The sequence below is a fragment of the Podarcis vaucheri genome, assembly GCF_965113315.1.
Source record: "Podarcis vaucheri genome assembly, chromosome: 1".
Lineage (NCBI taxonomy): Eukaryota > Metazoa > Chordata > Lepidosauria > Squamata > Lacertidae > Podarcis > Podarcis vaucheri.
This window is the reverse complement of record NC_138759.1, coordinates 45,292,844-45,310,682: the sequence shown is the minus strand read 5'-3', so window position 1 is coordinate 45,310,682 and position 17,839 is coordinate 45,292,844. Positions and strand designations below refer to the sequence as shown.

The 17,839-nt window shown below is 43.6% G+C and overlaps 1 protein-coding gene across 1 annotated transcript in view; it reads left to right on the top strand.

The window, feature by feature from the left end:
• The first annotated feature begins 6,954 nt into the window (after positions 1 to 6,954).
• Positions 6,955 to 17,839, top strand: part of LTK (leukocyte receptor tyrosine kinase) — a 114,480-nt gene continuing 103,595 nt past the window's right edge. Inside the window, exon 1 of the mRNA XM_082239347.1 lies at positions 6,955 to 7,018. The gene's annotated coding sequence lies outside the window, so the exon portion shown is untranslated. The remainder of the gene's footprint in view (positions 7,019 to 17,839) is intronic.

Below are 17,839 nucleotides of genomic sequence, written 5' to 3'. Positions count from 1 at the left end.
AAATGGAAAAGCCATTGTATACTGCAGACAGATTCATGGCGCCCATTTTTCATTACAAAGATATTGATAGTCCAGTTTTCTTTTTTCCCTTTTTTTATACCACTACATCTGTCACCAAAGCAAAACAGGATAATGCAGCTTCTCTTAACACTGGGAGAGTCAGGATTTTCCTTTTTTTAAAAAAAGTTTATTTAACCCATCTTCTGATCTGGTCTGGTCAACAAACCTATAAAATATAAAACAATTTAAATGCTAAACACTAAAAACCACCATGAAAGCAAATCAGAAAGCAGTGACATTATGAAATAGTTAAACTGCTTTGAATGCCTTTAAGAACAAGGCACGTAAAAGCCAGCTGAGATGTGGCTTTGTACTCCAGAAGGAGAATGTTCTAAAACATTAGGTGCCACCACTGGAAAAGCCCAGCTTGAACTTAGCCTCCGAGGACTGTATTTGCTGCTGCAGGGTCTCATAAGATGATCTAAAGCAAAGTCCATGGTGGGTGGGTGGGAGACTTTAACAGGCTGAAACTGTTCACTGATGGTATCTGGTCCCAGGCCATTTAGGTCTTCATCCCTTCCCTTGTTCTTCCAGTTCATATTCATCAGTATTGCTCAACACACAACTACAATATCGCACAGCAGAAAGCTTTGTCCTATCTGTTGCCTCATACAAGGAGGACAGTAGAAGTGGCAAATGTCAGCACTTATCTTCTCTGTGCCACTTACTCTGACTTCTGAAAATAACATTTCAGCTACCTTTGGATTGACTTACTTAACAGAGCCTCTTGAGAAAAAGAAGAGCTGACTGAGTGGCTTTTCTTGCTTCACTTTATTTGGCTGACGCTGCCTGCCCTCTCATCGTTTACTTAGCCTCACCAACTTCAAGAAAGCATTAGCAGATGGATCTGTTTCTAATGCAAACAAAGTTGTGGAATAGTCCAAGGGAGACTGACCGTGGGGATGTGTCCCTCAGCAGCTTTTGACACAATTTACCATAGTACCCTTCTTCAGTCAGGGTTGGCAGTAAGTGCCACTGTTTCCAGTGATTTCACTTCTCACAGGGTGAAGGGGTGGAGCTCATCTGTATCCCATGGAAACTTTCTTGTGAGGTATCTGGGAGCTACTAACTTCTCTTCTGTCCCATGTGCTTTTTAACATTTACAACAGGGTGGCTAAGCAGTAACCTCCAGATGTTCTTAGAATACAACCAAAAACATCCCTGACCATGTTGGCTGAGGCTGATGGGCATGGTAGTCCAACAATATTTGTAGGTTAACCACTCTGATACATCACTGTTGGTGGAGGACATCAGTGGCTTTGGAGTAAATTGTTGGTGACAATCCTATCATTCTCCTCCAATCCGCGAGAAGCAGCTTAGAACAGGTGGCAAGCTGATAAAGGTCAATAAACGGAAGCTCAGGTCAGAGACAACAGATGTGATGATGGTAGATGAGCTCTTATACTGAGGAATTGGTGAATGGCTTACTCTTATCAATATCAGGTCACATTCCCCTCAAGGAGAAGGTTTACAGCTTGGAGATCCTCTTGAACGCAGTCTTGCTCCTGGAGTGTCAGGTGGCTCCGTGGCCAGAAGTGCCTTTTTCTAGCTCCAACTAGACAGCTCACCATGTTGCAAATGCCAGAATTTTAACTGGTTGAAGCTGCCGGGATCTTTTAATACCAATCTTCAACGACCTAATTGGTTACCTATCCACATGAGGTTTTGCTCACAAGTAAGCATCACAAGCTGCTATTTCAAACAGCAAGCTGGGACACGTGCCTATGAGGATTTCCTGTCTTGAACACAGAGATTGCAAATACTGTACACAAAGCGCAGGACAAGAATATTTAGCCTACATCAGAAAGAAAAACAAAGACTTCTGAAAGTGGTTGGGAGCATAGGCTGGGCTAGGGCTAGCCAACATGGTTTCCTCCAGATGTTAGGAGCTACAACCTCTCAGATCTGGCCAGCAAGACCAATAGTCAGGAATGATGGAAGTTGTAATTCACAACACCTAGAAATATTAAAGTTTTGGAAAGACAAATATACACCAAGAGGACCTCTAAGCTGCAGACTTCTTCCTTCAGGGGAAATGCAACCTGATCTCAATAGACTTTTCCTTGTCCAAACAAGAACCTGTGCCTGAAAAATTTCCTACTTCTAATTTTCAACTTTCACTATGGTTTTCATAAATTATCCTGGTGAAGACAAGCAAGCTTCCCAACTCATTCTAATGTTAACTTCCACCTGTGGCACAACTTCTAACTGGTCATTGAAATACTTAATCCAGGCTTCCTCAACCTCAGCCCTCCAGATGTTTTGAGACTATAATTCCCATCATCCCTGACCACTGGTACTACTAGCTAGGGATCATGGGATTTGTAGACCGAAAACATCTGGAGGGCTGAGGTTAAGGAAGCCTGACTTAATCCATTAATATTAGGGAATGGTGTGAAGGACTGAAGGGGAGCAGTAGCATTCTTTTAAGGATTCACTAAGGTCATTAAAAGCAGTCTTATTCCACTTTAACAGTCATGGCTTCTCCCAATGTAATCCTGGTTTGCCAAGGATACTGAGCTCATAGACCTACGATTCCCGGAACTCTTACACTACAGTTCCTAAGATTCTCCATGACTCTATGAAGTAGTATAAGAGCTGGTATGATACTGATGTGACCCAGTTTCATTTCTCTCCCCCCCCCCCCAGTTTCATTTTCACTCACCCCCAGGGCTTTTCTTCAGCTAGAACTGCACCTCTCAGGTAGGCGCCATTGCTATTAAAAGTGAACAAGGGAAGCATTTATGATGAACTCTGGCACTTCTTTTTCTAGAAAAATAGCACCAACTGCCATATGCTCCTTGAGAGAAAAGTACTCCAAATCTCAGATTTGTTTTTTTAAAAAGATGTTCACATTTCTTGCACTGTCCGTTTGAAACAAGTGCAGACCATTTTAAGCTCATAACACTGTTGCTGTTTGGTCCTCCTTTTGCCTTCTATTGAAGAGGATTAGAGAAGATAATGCATCAAGTATTTTCTTAGCATTGCTTTTGCTCTAAAGAACGGGAGGGAAGCTATTTGATTGCCAGCAGGAGATAGCAGGCTGAGTGAATAGGAAGTGGGCTTGCATACAGGGCCTTCTGTATTGAACATGGTCCATGCTGTGTGAGGGTTGTGTTCTTCCTACGTGCCATTAACTATGATTCCAGATAAGTGATCCTGATTCCTTTCCCCCTTCAATCTTGTGCTGCTATATTGAGCCCCAATAATCTTCTACCTACACAGGTTTAAAACAGAAATAGTGCAACTGACGTGACTGGTGTTACGTTGTTTGGAAACAGATGAAAACAAGAAAAGAATGTTAGGTACTATCAGAGGGAGAAGGCAAGATTGGGGGTTGTGCTGCAGATAAAAATAAATATGCTGTTAAGCCATTTAACAATAGCTGAAAATATAGTTCCTGAAAGTATTGATTCTCTGGGGCTTATCTCTGGTGTATGCAGCCTGATGTTCTTGATATTAGTCTTCTGTTTTCTGCAGTGGGCAAAACTGGTGGAAAGAGACTTGGGGTGTGTGTGTTCTATTATTCCCTTGCATATGTTTTTTTGAAAACTGATTTTGTCTATCGAAAGCCATGTCTGGATATTTCAGTTCCCCTGTAAAGCCCACAAACCTCAAGGACCCTTAGGCTACTCTCTTCTACTTTCTAGTTCTATGACTTGAGCTTTATTAAAAGCAACATCTGGAGTTGAGTTTAAAGCATGAGGCTCAATACACCATGCAGACCCTTCAGGGGTACCTGGCTGTCATTTAACAGTTCCATAGAAGGGGAAATTGCATGAAATGTAGCGGTCCTGGGATGTGAAAAGCCACACCACTTGGCAATACTCCCCCATGCACATGTTTCCTATGAAGGTGAGAGCTGTGGACCAGTAACGTCTGGAGAGCCACAGGTTCTTTCACCCTGGCCTAAGTCTAGCTACTTCAGAGTTAAACTCTGTAGTATCCCATAGGTTTGGAGAGAGTGCTCACTGTGTGAGGAAATCTTGCAAAGGTCAGCCTTAATACCAGGTTGTTGTTGTTGTCATCATCCATCTGTCTCAAGAGACAGTGGAGTGCACCTCCAGGGGTGAAGCCAAACTGTGATGTCAGCAGCAGCAGCAAAGTGACCTCCCTGGGGCACAAGCCTAGGCATGGAGTATATGGAGGTCCTGGGCTGCCCAGACAACAAGACCCCTCTTTTGGCTTTGTTGATGTGAAAGGGAAATAGAGCAATACGGTTGACAGCAGCTTGGCTGTAGGAGTTGCCAGGAGACGCACAAGGTGCCACCCAACTGCCTTCGGGACTCCACTCCAGCTTTGTGTACCCTTTGGCCTTTTCTTCTCCTGAGGATATCCTGCAGGGCAGTGGTGGTTTAAAACCAAGAAGAAGCAGGAATCTGGAATACTTCAACAGTTATGTTTATTGGCTAACTACAACTCAGCATAGCAGCTTGGTCTTGCTATGCAGACAAGATGAAGGTTACAGCCTATGTGAGAGACACACACACACACACACACACACACACACACACACACGATCAATCATACCTCTTAAAGAGGCTGGTTGCACTCACTGGTAACTTGGTGCTAGAAAATAGCCCAGCCTTGTTTCCTTCGGTAATTGCATCCCCCATGCTGATTTATAATTACAAAACTGTAGCTAGTGCAGCGTGTGGCTTTCATCTGCCTGGGTCAAGAAGGAGGCGCTTCCTAGCGACTTGATGACTGCATTTGGCTGTGCTCCCATGCTGCCCCAGCAGGGGGCACTATCTGCTGCCACACCTTAATCATTAGCAACCAGGCTAGTGTGAAAAACCATCTTTGGAATTAATGTTTTCTCTTGCCGCTCCTCCCGCTGCTCTCCTGATGCAGCATAAAACACAGCTGAAACTCCACTTGGCCTGTGCTCGGAACACAACGAACTCCCAGCCCAGCTTTCAAACCGATATCCTGCCAAATCTTGCTCTTGTTTATAGATGCGGTGGGGCTTGCATGGCTGCAGCTGAGAGAAGGGCTTGACCTGCCATTGGTGTCAAAGTAAAACCATGGGGCCACTCGCACTCTAGGCAAAGGGCCCATCCACAGAGGATCCCCACAGGGCTCAGCTCACAGGGGCCAGCTGCACAATAGGCCATTAGGGAGGAGTTCTTATGTGTGCCCATCCAGCTTTCCCCTCCTTGCTTTCCCTCCACAGCTTGCATGTTACTCGTGCTCCGAGTGGCGGGCGATTTTGACAGAGAGGCATCTTTGTGTTAAAACTGCCTTACAAGCTTCCATGGTAAAGTTATTAATAAACTTTGTTAGCTGCTAGCTGGGCCGTGGTTGGTATAAGGCAGGTTCCTAATCCAGCCAAGCAAAAGCACTCAAGTACAGTGGTACCTCAGGTTACAGACGCTTCAGGTTACAGACTCCACTAACCCAGAAATAGTACCTCGGGTTAAGAACTTTGCTTCAGGATGAGAACAGAAATCAAGCGGCGGCAGCGGGAGGCCCCATTAGCTAAAGTGGTGCCTCAGGTTAAGAACAGTTTCAAGTTAAGAACGGACCTCCAGAACGAATTAAGTTCTTAACCCGAGGTACCACTGCAGAGTGCAAAGCACTGCAAATATGAGGTAAAAAGTGTGTGGCATAGGGAGGACCTGAGGGGGAAACAGTGAGGCCTAGAAGGCTGCATTTGGCCTGCCAGCTGATATTTATTTTATAATGTAGTGGGAGGCAAGGTCACTGCAGCTCCTCTTGATCTGGCAATCAGGACTCCAGGTGTGCTGCACAGCAGGTGGAGGGAAGGATGCAAATGAGAGGACCAAGGAGAAGGTGCCACAGCTGTCTTGGTTCCTGACCGCATTGGGAAATTCAAAGTCCTCTGTTGCCAGGTTGGAAAGAGGCCCTTCAGGAAGAGGACCAAATTTCCAGCAAGGGTAGGTAATCGCCAGTGTTGTGTGGTGGTTGGAATGTCTGCCTAGTTTTGGGCAAAAATCAGGTTCAAATTTGCACTGAGTGGCCTTGGGTCAGTCTCTCTCTCTCTCTCTCTCTTAGCCTAACCTCCTCAGCAGGGTTGTTGTGAGGCTAAAATGTGTAGGTGAGGGACACATATGTGGAAGAAGACTGGTTGCTGGTAATAAAACTGTAATACCAAATGCACCAAACAAATAAATAAATGTGAAGAGGGGAGGAGCTGAAAGAGAAGAGGCAGTTGCACAAGTACAACAATATGTGGTTGCACACCACCCCAATCACTGAGCAGTGTGAGATTCTGGGGTTCTAGGCACTTTTTTAAATGTGCAGTATTTTTAATCTTTGTTGGAAGCTGCCCAGAGTGGCTGGGGAAAGCCAGCCAGATGGGCGGGGTACAGATAATAAATTATTATTATTATTACCCAGGGTTTGTGTCTCCTTTGGAATGAGGGACAGTGGAAACTGTGGTGTATTTATGATATATGGTGTATTTACACATAATATGCAACCTGATCCTATGATGGAGGGGTTTGCAGCATTAACCCCCAAGAGGGTCTTGTTTCTGCCATAGCTGCAGCCTTGGATTTGAAATCAAGCATCTCTCTCTGTGTGTATGTGTGTCTCGTCTCAGCGTTCAACTCTCTTCTTTATCTTTCTAACTCTAACCCCCACTCATAACAAAAGGTTTTAACTGTAAAATATTTGTTATTATAATGCTGGTGTCCAAGAATCTAGAATTATCCCTGAGCTTATTAAGATAGATAAACAAGATTGCTTTATCACTTTTTACTTCTGGAAATCTAGATTATTTTCAGGCCACTTGTCTGTTCTTTTATACCCAGTGACCTGTATGTGTAAGAGTGAAGGGGCAACCTAAGATCGATTTGGCTTAATGTTTTAGGGTCCCAAGTCCTCTCAGGGTGCCTTTAAATCCCAGTTATTTCTCTGCAGGTGCCACCTCTTGCCCAGTCAGCCAGTGGAGTTGAAACTTCTTGAAGACTGAAGAGAGCAACAGAAGGAGGTAAGGAGAGATGCGCTGGGAAGGCATTTTAGTCAGAGGCACAACATCCCATGTTCGTGAGATACCTGTACAACTTTGTAAACATAGAAAGCTGAGCATACAAATGCTTCATTTTTGAAAGTTGCTTTTATATTTCTTGATATTAAATCCTCTTGTTACAGACTTAGAGTTTAACTCACGCAGGGAGCACATAGTGTAAACAACTGTGAGCTCAAAAGACCGACTTCTTCAAACTGAAATCTCTGAAAATTAATTGAAGCACGTTTGTTAAAAATACAGAAATAGTTGGTTGTGAGTGTAACCAGCTGACTTACCGAGAGAGAGAAATTCCTCTTTAACAGTCTGGCTTTCTTACTTGAACTATGCCCTTCTGTTTTGTCAGTACACAGTATGTAAATACGATAATGCTATTACACTACTGACTCACAGCTGTTTTGTAAGGAAGTGAGGTTAAAAATATCAACTTAGGAAGTCCTCTGGTACAGTATTTGTGGTTCAATGGAAAAATAGGTATATAGAAAGGATAATTCACTGATGCCAAGATCAAAGTTTGGGGCAAATACTCTTTGATGAGAGAATCCCAGCAAGGGGGGGAGTATTGTTTTGGTTTGTTTTGCTTTTGTTTTTATTCTGTATTTTGTGTTTTTATCTTGGGAACCACCCCTATGAAGGGCAGTATACAAATTAAATGATGATGTCACAAAACATGCAGCAAAGTAAAGTGTGGAAATATATGCTATTGGGTTTAGTTACAAAGTGGTGAAAGTTCGTAAATTATTAGTATAGAAACTTGAGTGGCTTGTAAGAGTCATGCATCTGAGCTAGAGCAACCAGCTCAAACCTTTTCACTTGCTGGATTCTCAAGTATACTGAAAGGGGAACCCACTGTTGTCTTTTTAATTGTATATATTGCTTGTTTTATGTTGCTATGGCCATTGGCCATAAAGGGGAACAAAGCCTTGATTACCTAGTTCCTCCCAAGGCGAAGGGAAGTGGACATAGCTAAGCTTGGCAGGACAGCCTATTCTATGGTATTAACCCCTTCATGCATTAATTAGATTTAAGCATGTTGACTGGTTATCCCATGGTATTTACCTACATGGCCTACTCAGCAGTGGCACCAAGGTTGCGGGACTTGTTCTCCTAGGAGGATCTCAAGACAGCATCATTGCTAGGGGGCACTTTTCTCTGGGCAGAATTTGTAATGTAGGCCTGCACACAAGCAGCCTGTTGCTTTAAGACAGGTTTGGAGGAAACTGCCACTCTTAAATGCTGTTGGACTTCATCTGCCCCACCTAACATGGATAATAGCCCAACGACATCTAAATGGGCCACTGGTTTACTTCCCTTGCTTTCAGAACCCCATATATTTTATTGGAATAACTAGACATAATGTCATGATATCCCTCTCTTCACATACTCATCCACAAGTGCATCTGACTGGAAAGAATTAGATGCATCCTTCCTAATTTTCATCTTCCCAGGGGGTTTCCAGTGCTGATAGCCTTTTCCTTCAAACATTATCTGACTACATCAGTCTCATCTCTAGAGTTTAAAATGTGTGAAAATTGCAATCTCTGTGCCACTATGGATAAGTAAAGAGTGAATACTAGGCTGAGACTTGACTGTCAGTAGGCAGGGAACTTGGAAGTTTCCCCTGCTCCTGAGTAAGTTAGCCATACACTGGGGGAAACCCACTCCCTCCCACCATAGGCCAACTAAGGGTTTGATCACATTTCAGCTGGATCTCGCTTCATGAAATCCATCTGTTTAGGGAAGCTTTTAATGTTTGATGTATCACAGTATTTTAATATTCTTTTGGAAGCCGCCCAGATGGGCGGGGTATAAATAAATTATTATTATTATTATTATTATTATTATTATTATTATTATTATGTGCATTTTTCCTATTCGAATTTGCCCTCATTGGTCCACCCAGATGCATATTTGCAATTCAAGATCAAATCTGCTTGCTCTTATCCATATCTGTAGATGGTCGCTTTTGTCATTTTCCTTGAATTCTGGTTCGTTGACTTGAACACGTTAATTTAGCACAGAGAGGGCATGCCCTCAGGAATCAGCTGAGCAGCGCATCCATCTTTTTTAAAAAAAGTGTCCACCAGGAATTGCACAATAGCACACAATAGCACAATCCTAAAATGACTGGCACTTCCCATTCCAAGTCAGAAAGATGGTTGTGGGAGAAATCAGTACAGTGGCTGCTTGCCCATCACATCATCTCAGTCAAAATCAATGAAAAAAGACAGCTGTGGGCCCTGTCTTGCAATACTACTCCAATCTTCTGGTCTGTCCTCCCTAATTACAAATTATGGCCAGCTGGTCTCCAATGGTGCAGCGTAACAAGTGAAAAAGAAGAAGTGGGCAATGTTCAGGAGGAGTGCAGGTGCCTTTTGAGCTGCTTCAGGTAGCCTGTTCAGAGTCAAATTACACTTAAAAAAAATAAAATCTGGTTCCCCCTCCCCCTTTACACACACATTTGGCCTAAATTTATAGGTTTCTGGGGTGCGGCAAAAACAGTCTCCAAAGATTGCATCACATTACCATAACGTATGAGGTGGCGCTGCTACCCTGCAGCCGACCTTTGAATTCCACAACCGAAAAGCCTTGCCACCTCTGCTCTCAGTGTTCTTGGAAAGAATGCCTCTGGGAACGAGGGTGGAAGGGCAAGCACCGTAAATTACCGCAGAGCAGTTTGCAAATTAAAAAGTGCTACATAAAATAGAAATTGGTTGTAGACAACAGCTAAGTCTTCCAGAAGCCTCCCCCAGTTCTAATTCCTCTCTCCTTTGGAAACAGAACAGGTCCACAGCACCAAGGTGTAGGGGAAGAATGTGTGTATTTAGGGAAGTTTTTAATGTCTGGTGTTTTATTGTATTTTTAATATTTTGTTGGAAGCTGCCCAGGGTGGCTGGGGAAACCCAGCCAGATGGGCGGGGTATAAATAATAAATTGTTGTTGTTATGCTTGTGGCACTGAAATACTATTTTTTGTTTTTGTTTAAGGTACTTAAGTTTCTATTTGCATTTTATTCTAAAATATGTCTTTGCTGCTTTTCTGGGCAAAGCTTACCCAAAGCAGCTTAGAAAATAAAAACTACGGCCAGGATTCAATTAACCGGGTGCTTTAGCAGAAGCTAGGGCAAGGACTGCCACTAGTGTAATGGGGCTTTCCCACCTTTTCTTATCTCCTCTTGCACACCAAATGTTTTCCCCAAATCCACCCTGGCGGGTCTGGAGAACCCCCAAAACAGCATGTGGGAAGAAGTAGAGGGGGGATTGTTCCATCTGGAAGCATTGTTCCATTACTGGCAGCTTTTATAGGGTAGGGGTTTTTTTAGTGGCTGGGGCAACCCAGTCAGATGGGTGGGCTACAAACGATAAAATTACAGTGGTACCTCGGGTTACAGATGCTTCAGGTTGCAGACTCTGCTAACCCAGAAACAGTACCTCGGGTTAAGAACTTTGCTTCAGGATGAGAACAGAAATTGCGCAGCGGCGGCGCAGCAGCAGTGGGAGGCCCCATTAGCTAAAGTGGTGCTTCAGGTTAAGAACAGTTTCAGGTTAAGAACAGACCTCCGGAACGAATTAAGTTCTTAACCTGAGGTACCACTGTATCATTAACTTATTAAGCAGAAATGTGTGCTGATGGAACAATCAAGAAGAGCTTGACATTGAATCCCTCCCTATAAGTATAAAAAATCAATATCACTCAAACCAAGAATAAAAACTACAGTACAAGTATTTTTTTTAAAAAAGAAAAGAATCATGAATATTAATAAAGCCAAGAATAAAAACAGAGTCAGAGAAAGAAAAAGCTCAGAATTCCAATGACATTATATATATTTGTGTGTGTGTGTGTGTGTGTGTGTGTGTGTGTGTGTGTGTGTGCATACAGATACAGCCCTTTTAGGGCAGGTTTGGGGGACCTTTTGCCCTCTAGATGTGGTTTAACTACAACTTCCAATCACCCCTTGCCATTGGCTATGCTTGTTGGCCCTGCTGAGAGTTGTAGTTCAGCAACATCTGGTGGGCCAAAGGTTGCCCACATCTGTTTAAGGCAGTGTTTCCCAACCGGTGTTCCGCGGCACACTAGTGTGCCGCGAGACGTTGCCTGGTGTGCCGTGGGAGGGAGGCGGGCGAGTTGGGCGGCGAGAGGCGGGGCGGCGGCGGCGAGGAGAGGCCGCCCAGCGCGGGGCTCTCGCTGTCTGCCTGCCTGGCTGCCTGCGTGGCGCTGTCGTCACGGGGCTGTAACGTGCCCCACATAGGCACACGCGGGGCGGCGAGCGAGCGAGCTCCCACATCCCATCGCCGGCTCTGCACCAGGCGGTAGAGCTCGGCGAAGTCGCCTCGCTGGAAGGCCAGCAGCGTGCGCGCCTTGGCCAGGCTCTCGCCCGCCTGCGCCTCCAGGCACGGCGCCTCGGCGTCGGGCGGCAGCGAACCCAGGAAGCGGCCCAGCAGCCCATAAGTAAAAAGTGACCTTTCCCCATCTGGCATGGTGGTGTGCCTCGAGATTTTTTTCATGAAACAAGTGTGCCTTTGCCCAAAAAAGGTTGGGAAACACTGGTTTAAGGGCAAGAGCCTCCCAGGTCAGCTTGCAAATGACAATTAACAGTACAAAGTTGTTTTTTTAAATTAAAACCAGCCCAGTTTACAGAAAGCAGAACAGCAGTTTAAAGCCGAACACTTTGCAACACTTTAAATGCAGGTTGAAACAAATTTGTTTTTTAAGGTTTGTTCAGGAGAATGAATGGGTGGAGTACTCTCACGGGAAATTACATATCATCATCTTGGGATTTTAAAAGAATAGGAAATTAGGATAGTGAAAGAAAGCAGGCAGGAACCATTCCAAGATTAAATCTGTAGAGTTGGGCTGATACTTTCTGCTTGCTTGGTTTTTACGCAGTGGGACATTTGATGGGCCAGGTCACCTCACGGCTCATACTGATTTGAGTTCCAGCAGCAAGGGGTGATTGTCTCAGGAATTGGCAGGTGGCTTGCAGAAGGGAGGAGACCTCCCGAAACAAATCACAGCAGCCACTCCTCCTGGCACGAATCGTAGACTCGTGGAACTGTAGAGTTGGAAGGGACCCAAAAGGGTCATTTAGCCGAACTGTTTGCAATGCAGGGGAACTGCAATGAGATTGCTCCATCTAAGTAGCAAATTGAAAGCTGAGCTTTATTTTATGAAGGGTGTTGCTTGGTTGTTTTAAACTTATGTTTTTGTTCTTTTCTTTTTTATTTTCTACTGTAAGTCGATTTGGAGGGGTATCTGCCAAGAAAAACAGCCTAAAACTATTTTGAATTGCATTTCCTGAATGAGTTCAAATTAGTTTTGGTTCATTTTTTATTATTTTTAAAACGCTTCACGTTGTTAACTTTAACAACTGTGAAGTGTGGGCATGCAAACAATTGCAAGTTGTGATCTGATGTGAGTTGTTTTTAAAAGTGTGTCATCACAATGTTGTCGTACACCACCCCAATCTCTGAGCGGTGTGAGATTCTGGGATTCGAAGCACTTACCCAGTGTTTCCTTTGGAATGTAGGATAGCGGAGACTGTGGCGTTTTTATGATATATGCTTTATTTACACATTTATACAACCCAAGCCTGTGATGGAGGGGCTCACAAAATGAACACCCCACGAGGGTCTTTCTTTTCCCATAGCTACAGCCTTGTACTCAAACAGGAATCAGGCTCTATTATTATTACAGTGGACCCTCTAGTTACGCACTGCTCTGGATACGTAACTTTCGGGTTACAGACGCGGCAAACCCAGAAGTGTACACTTCTGGGTTTTGCTGCACATGCATGCGCAGAAGCGGCGCCTCTGCCTACGGACTTTTCAAGTTGCAGGCAGACCCCAAAATGAATTTAATTCGTATCTGGAAGGTCCACTGTATTATTATTATTATTATTATTATTATTAATAATAATAATAATAATAATAATATATATGATTTTTATTAAATTTTGTTTTACAATTTAAAACTCTCATTTAAAAATCATTAAAATATCAATGACTTCCCTTCTTCTCTTTCCATGGTTCATTTTGCATATCATAAATCCCTGCATATTTTACAAAAACTAAACCATTCAGTATTCCATTATTATATCCATCAAACCTTTTTTACACTGTTGAATTTATCTTAATGCTGCCAACATTTTCAAGTGTACACAGTCTCTGCTTCTCCTAGCTGCCCAGCCTGCAGCTTCTTACTTATAGTTTGCAGGCAGAAATCCGAACTCTGGCCTTTGTCTTTCTAACTAATAGTGAGTTGACCGGGGGGGGGGGGGGCACCCATTCGGCATCTGGCACAGAGCCACTTCCTTTGTTCCCTTCATGGCCCATACTTAGAGGGCCATTACCTCACCAGGAAGCTAGTTTAGCTATGCCAGGAATTGAATCTGTGCTGGATCCAGGAATTAGAAAGGGGCTCAAGCATGTAGCCTCCCCGACCCCTCAACAGTAGGCACAAACCCAGGGGTGGATATATAGCCATGCTCAATATGCCCGAAATCAGGGTCCACGGTACTTTAAATGCAGTTGCACCAAATATTTGTGTCGGAGATCAAAAGGCGATATTTAGGGATATTTTCTCACACCTTGGGATGTTTCCTCTCTTTGTTGTTACTGCTTCTGCCTAAGTCTTCCCTCTCCGTGCAGAGGGAATCCCTCATCTGATAATTCCAGTAACTCGCATTTCCACACACCAGATAATTAGCCTCTACAGCATGTTCTATCCCTCAGAAATCCCCCGAAGCAAATTTGCTTGTTTTGTTCCCTGCATGATGAAAAGCTAGCTTGTCTGGCAGATAGGCAGTTACCAGGATCAGAAGGAAGAGAATGGTAATTCGCTTGCTGCTGCTCAGTAAGAGTGAGACCTTTGTTGACGCTGCATGGGGAGGGTATATGAGCTGAATGATTATTATGACATTAGGGGGTGGCTAAGAGAGCACCAAGCCACTGCAAAATATACAGGGGAGCTGTAACGGGACAGAATCAATTATTTGTTTGTCAGGATTATGGAAAGCACATTATGGACACTGATTTTACAGCTATTTTTATGTGTGAATAAGTAATACTGTGATTTGCATATTTAATAGGATTGTGGACATAAATGAGATCCAAATATTCAAAATCACACTAAGCACAGATATATCTTGACATTGTCTTCTTTTTAAAAATATTCACCTGGAAAGAGTGAACAATATAATAATAAAATTGTAGAGTTGGAAGGGACCACATGAGTTATCTAGTCCAACCCCCTGCAATGCATGAATTTTTATTTTTGCCCAAGGTGGGGCTCAAACCCATGACCCTAAGATTAAGAGTCTGAAAAACTGTGTCTATTTTTCAGTTGATATTCAAAGTGGCAATATAGGAGGCTTCCAGGTTCATCCTGATTTGTTTGCTGGGAGATTACTAGATGACATTTTGTCAAGCAAATGTTATTATTCATAATAAAAATAATAATTTATTATTTATAGCCCGCCCATCTGGCTGGGTTTCTCCAGCCACTCTGGGCAGCTCCCAATAAAATATTAAGCAGAATAAAACTTCAAACATTAAAAATGTCCCTAAACAGGGCTGCCTTCAGATGTCTTCTAAAAGTCAGCTAGTTGTTTATTTACTTGACATCTGATGGGAGGGTGTTCCACAGGGTGGGTGCCACCACCAAGAAGGCCTGGTTCCCTGTAACCTCACTTCTCGCAGTGAGGGAACCGCCAGAAGGCCCTCGGCACTGGACCTCAGTGTCCGGGCTGAATGATGGGGGTGGAGCCGCTGGTATACAGGACTGAGGCCATTTAGGGCTTTAAAGGTCAACACCAACACTTTGAATTGTGCTCGGAAACATACAGGGAGCCAATGTAGATCCTTCAGGACCGGTGTTATATGGTCTCAGCAGCCACTCCCAGTCACCAGTCTAGCTGCCGCATTCTGGATTAATTTCAATTTCCGAGTCACCTTCAAAGAGCGCATTGCAGTAGTCCAAGCGGGAGTTAACTAGAGCATGCACCACTCTGGCAAGACAGTCCACGGGCAGGTAGGGTCTCAGCCTGCGTACCAGATGGAGCTGGTAGACAGCTGCCCTGGACACAGAATTGAGTCCAAAATGACTCCCAGGCTGTGCACCTGGTCCTTCAGGGGCGCAGTTACCCCATTCAGGACCATGGAGTCCTCATACCCGCCCACCCCCTGTCTTCCCAAAACAGTACTTCTGTCTTGTCAGGATTCAACCTCAATCTGTTAACCACCATCCATCCTCCAACCACCTCCAGACACCCACACAGGACCTTCACTTCCTTCACTGGTTCTGATTTAAAAGAGAGGTAGAGCTGGGTATCATCCGCATACTGATGAACACCCAGCCCAAATCCCCTGATGATCTCTCCCAGTGGCTTCATATAGATGTTAAAAAGCATGGGGGAGAAATTTGCCAGGAGGAGGGTAGTAGTAGTAGTAGTAGTAGTTGTTGTTGTTGTTGCTATACTCAAAATGTTGGGTTTTTCCCAATGCTCTCCATGCTTCCAAGAGTGAGATGTTCTTGTTTTTCAGAATAGTGTTTTATTGCTGAGCAATAAAATGTTTTAGTTATGGTCTGATCAGCAAACAGCAATAAATATGGGGACAAATTGTTCATTGGGGCACCTCCCCTCTATGCATAACTTGTTTATTAGAATAATGTGCCTTGTTCCCTTCTTGATTCATGGTGAATCCCTGTGACTTTGCAATGTAGCTGACTCAGATTCGACAAAGCACTATGTGGAATCCACATTGCATAGCCTCCAAAGTTTTAGAAACCTGCCAAGCAATTTAGTGTCTTGTTCACTGTGGAAGAAGGAGGCTTGGAATCCACTTGTTCTGTACTGTGGAAACATCTACAGCCAAAGGAAATGGCAAGAAACCATCATAATGGGTAAAAGATGCTTGTGATTGGCTTCTTTAGCCATGGGTCTTTTAAAGGCCTATGCAAGAGCTTCAGTTTTAGGAGCATCGGGAAGAACTTCCTAACAGTATGAGCTGTTCAACATTGGAATAGATTGCTTAAGAAGATTATGGAGTCTCCTTTATTAGAGGTTTTACCCTGAGGCTGGATAGCCAGGTCTCAGGAATTGATTGGCAGGAGTGGGGTGGAGTAGATGACTTATGAGAACCTTTTGAATGCTACAATTCTAATACAGCCTTCGCTAACCTAATGCCCTCCAGACTACAACTCCCATCAGCCTCGGCCAGTACAGACATGAAGGCTTGTAAATAAACACTGACCAGGTTACTCCTGTGAGAATGCTATCCCTGGGATGCCAGGCATAAAAGCCAAAATAATTGATTCTGAGTTGAGGTGAGGTTCATCTGCTAATGGCTACTGCTATCACCTCAATTCAACAGGGTTCAAGGGAATAAATATTCAACAGTACAACAGATCAGTAACTGAAATGGGTTGTGCAATTACAATGGACTGGTTCAATAAACTTGCCCTTTGACTCATTATTTCTCTGTGACCAAAGCTACTCATACTGCTAAATATTGCTAACCTGTGCATGAAACCTGATTGCAAAACTCGCAAATGGACTCATGTGAGCAAACAGTGCTCAGCTCACTTGCAAACTCGATTATTGCAAAAACAATCACCACCCCTAGTTTGAAGGGCTGTGCAGTCCAGGTCCAGTTTAAGCATGAAGACTTATAAGAAGGGAGAGCAGCAGAAGCTTTGAAGTTGTCCATCAATAGACAGTACACTGAGCAGGCACAGAGGCCACCTGGTCACAGACTTGCCCACAGACTTGTGAGATATATTGTATTCAGTAGCACTTTGTGGGGCGGTACAGGCATTGCGGCATTGCTCACTGAGTGTTGCAGCCGGTTCCTGAAAGTGAGAGCTGGGAGCGCAGTGCAGTGAGGGCATGGCAGCAGAGCCAGTCCACCTGCTACTGGTTGCATTTCTGTTTAAAGTACTTCTCTGTTTGCATAAACAAACAAACAAGGCAGATATTTTGTCCTTTTTTTTTTTTTTTGCAAAAGTGTTGCAAGGATACCCAAATTGAATTATATGATGACCATATTCAGCATGCCCTGTATCTGTCCCATAAACTAAACAGAAGCAGCCACATCCAAATACAGACGAAAGACATCTCCTATTTTATTTTCCTCTCATCAAATTACCTTCAGTTCAGAATATTCACTGTGCTTCTCTCAGCTGTAAATTTATTTATTTATTTGAAGGAGCCCAACACAAGGAGCAGTTCAGGTACATTTTCCACATTGGAAAAAGTGAGCTAAATTACATTACTGTGGGTTCTCAAGTTTGGGTCTCTTGACTTTTTAAGCTGAAATAGTCTTGGCAACTTACCCATATCTTGCTACAGTCATATGCTCCCGAAGCTCCTGAATTCTAGTAAACAAATTATCCTTGGGCTTTCTCTACAGTGTTAAGGCACAACAAAGCAAGACAGTCTGGCAACTGATGCTTGGCCTAGGCCTGGATTTGGGGGGAGGAAATGAGGAAAAGTGGAAGGGAACACTGGAAAATGAAATTAAAGTTACCACATGAATGAAATAAGAAGGGTAAAGCATTTTGTTTACTGAAACGTGCTGCAGAACTGCCAAACACACCATGCTACAATGATTGTGTGAATCTACTTTAGTGACATTCAGGACATTGCTGTGAAACCCAAATCAATGTCATTTCATGAGGAACAGTTCAATAAGTTTCCATTAAGTTACTCAGCATTCCATTCTAATTAATTGAAAGTGTGTTGAATGAATATCTCAGCGGATAATTTTTTTGGCTGACATGTTCTTA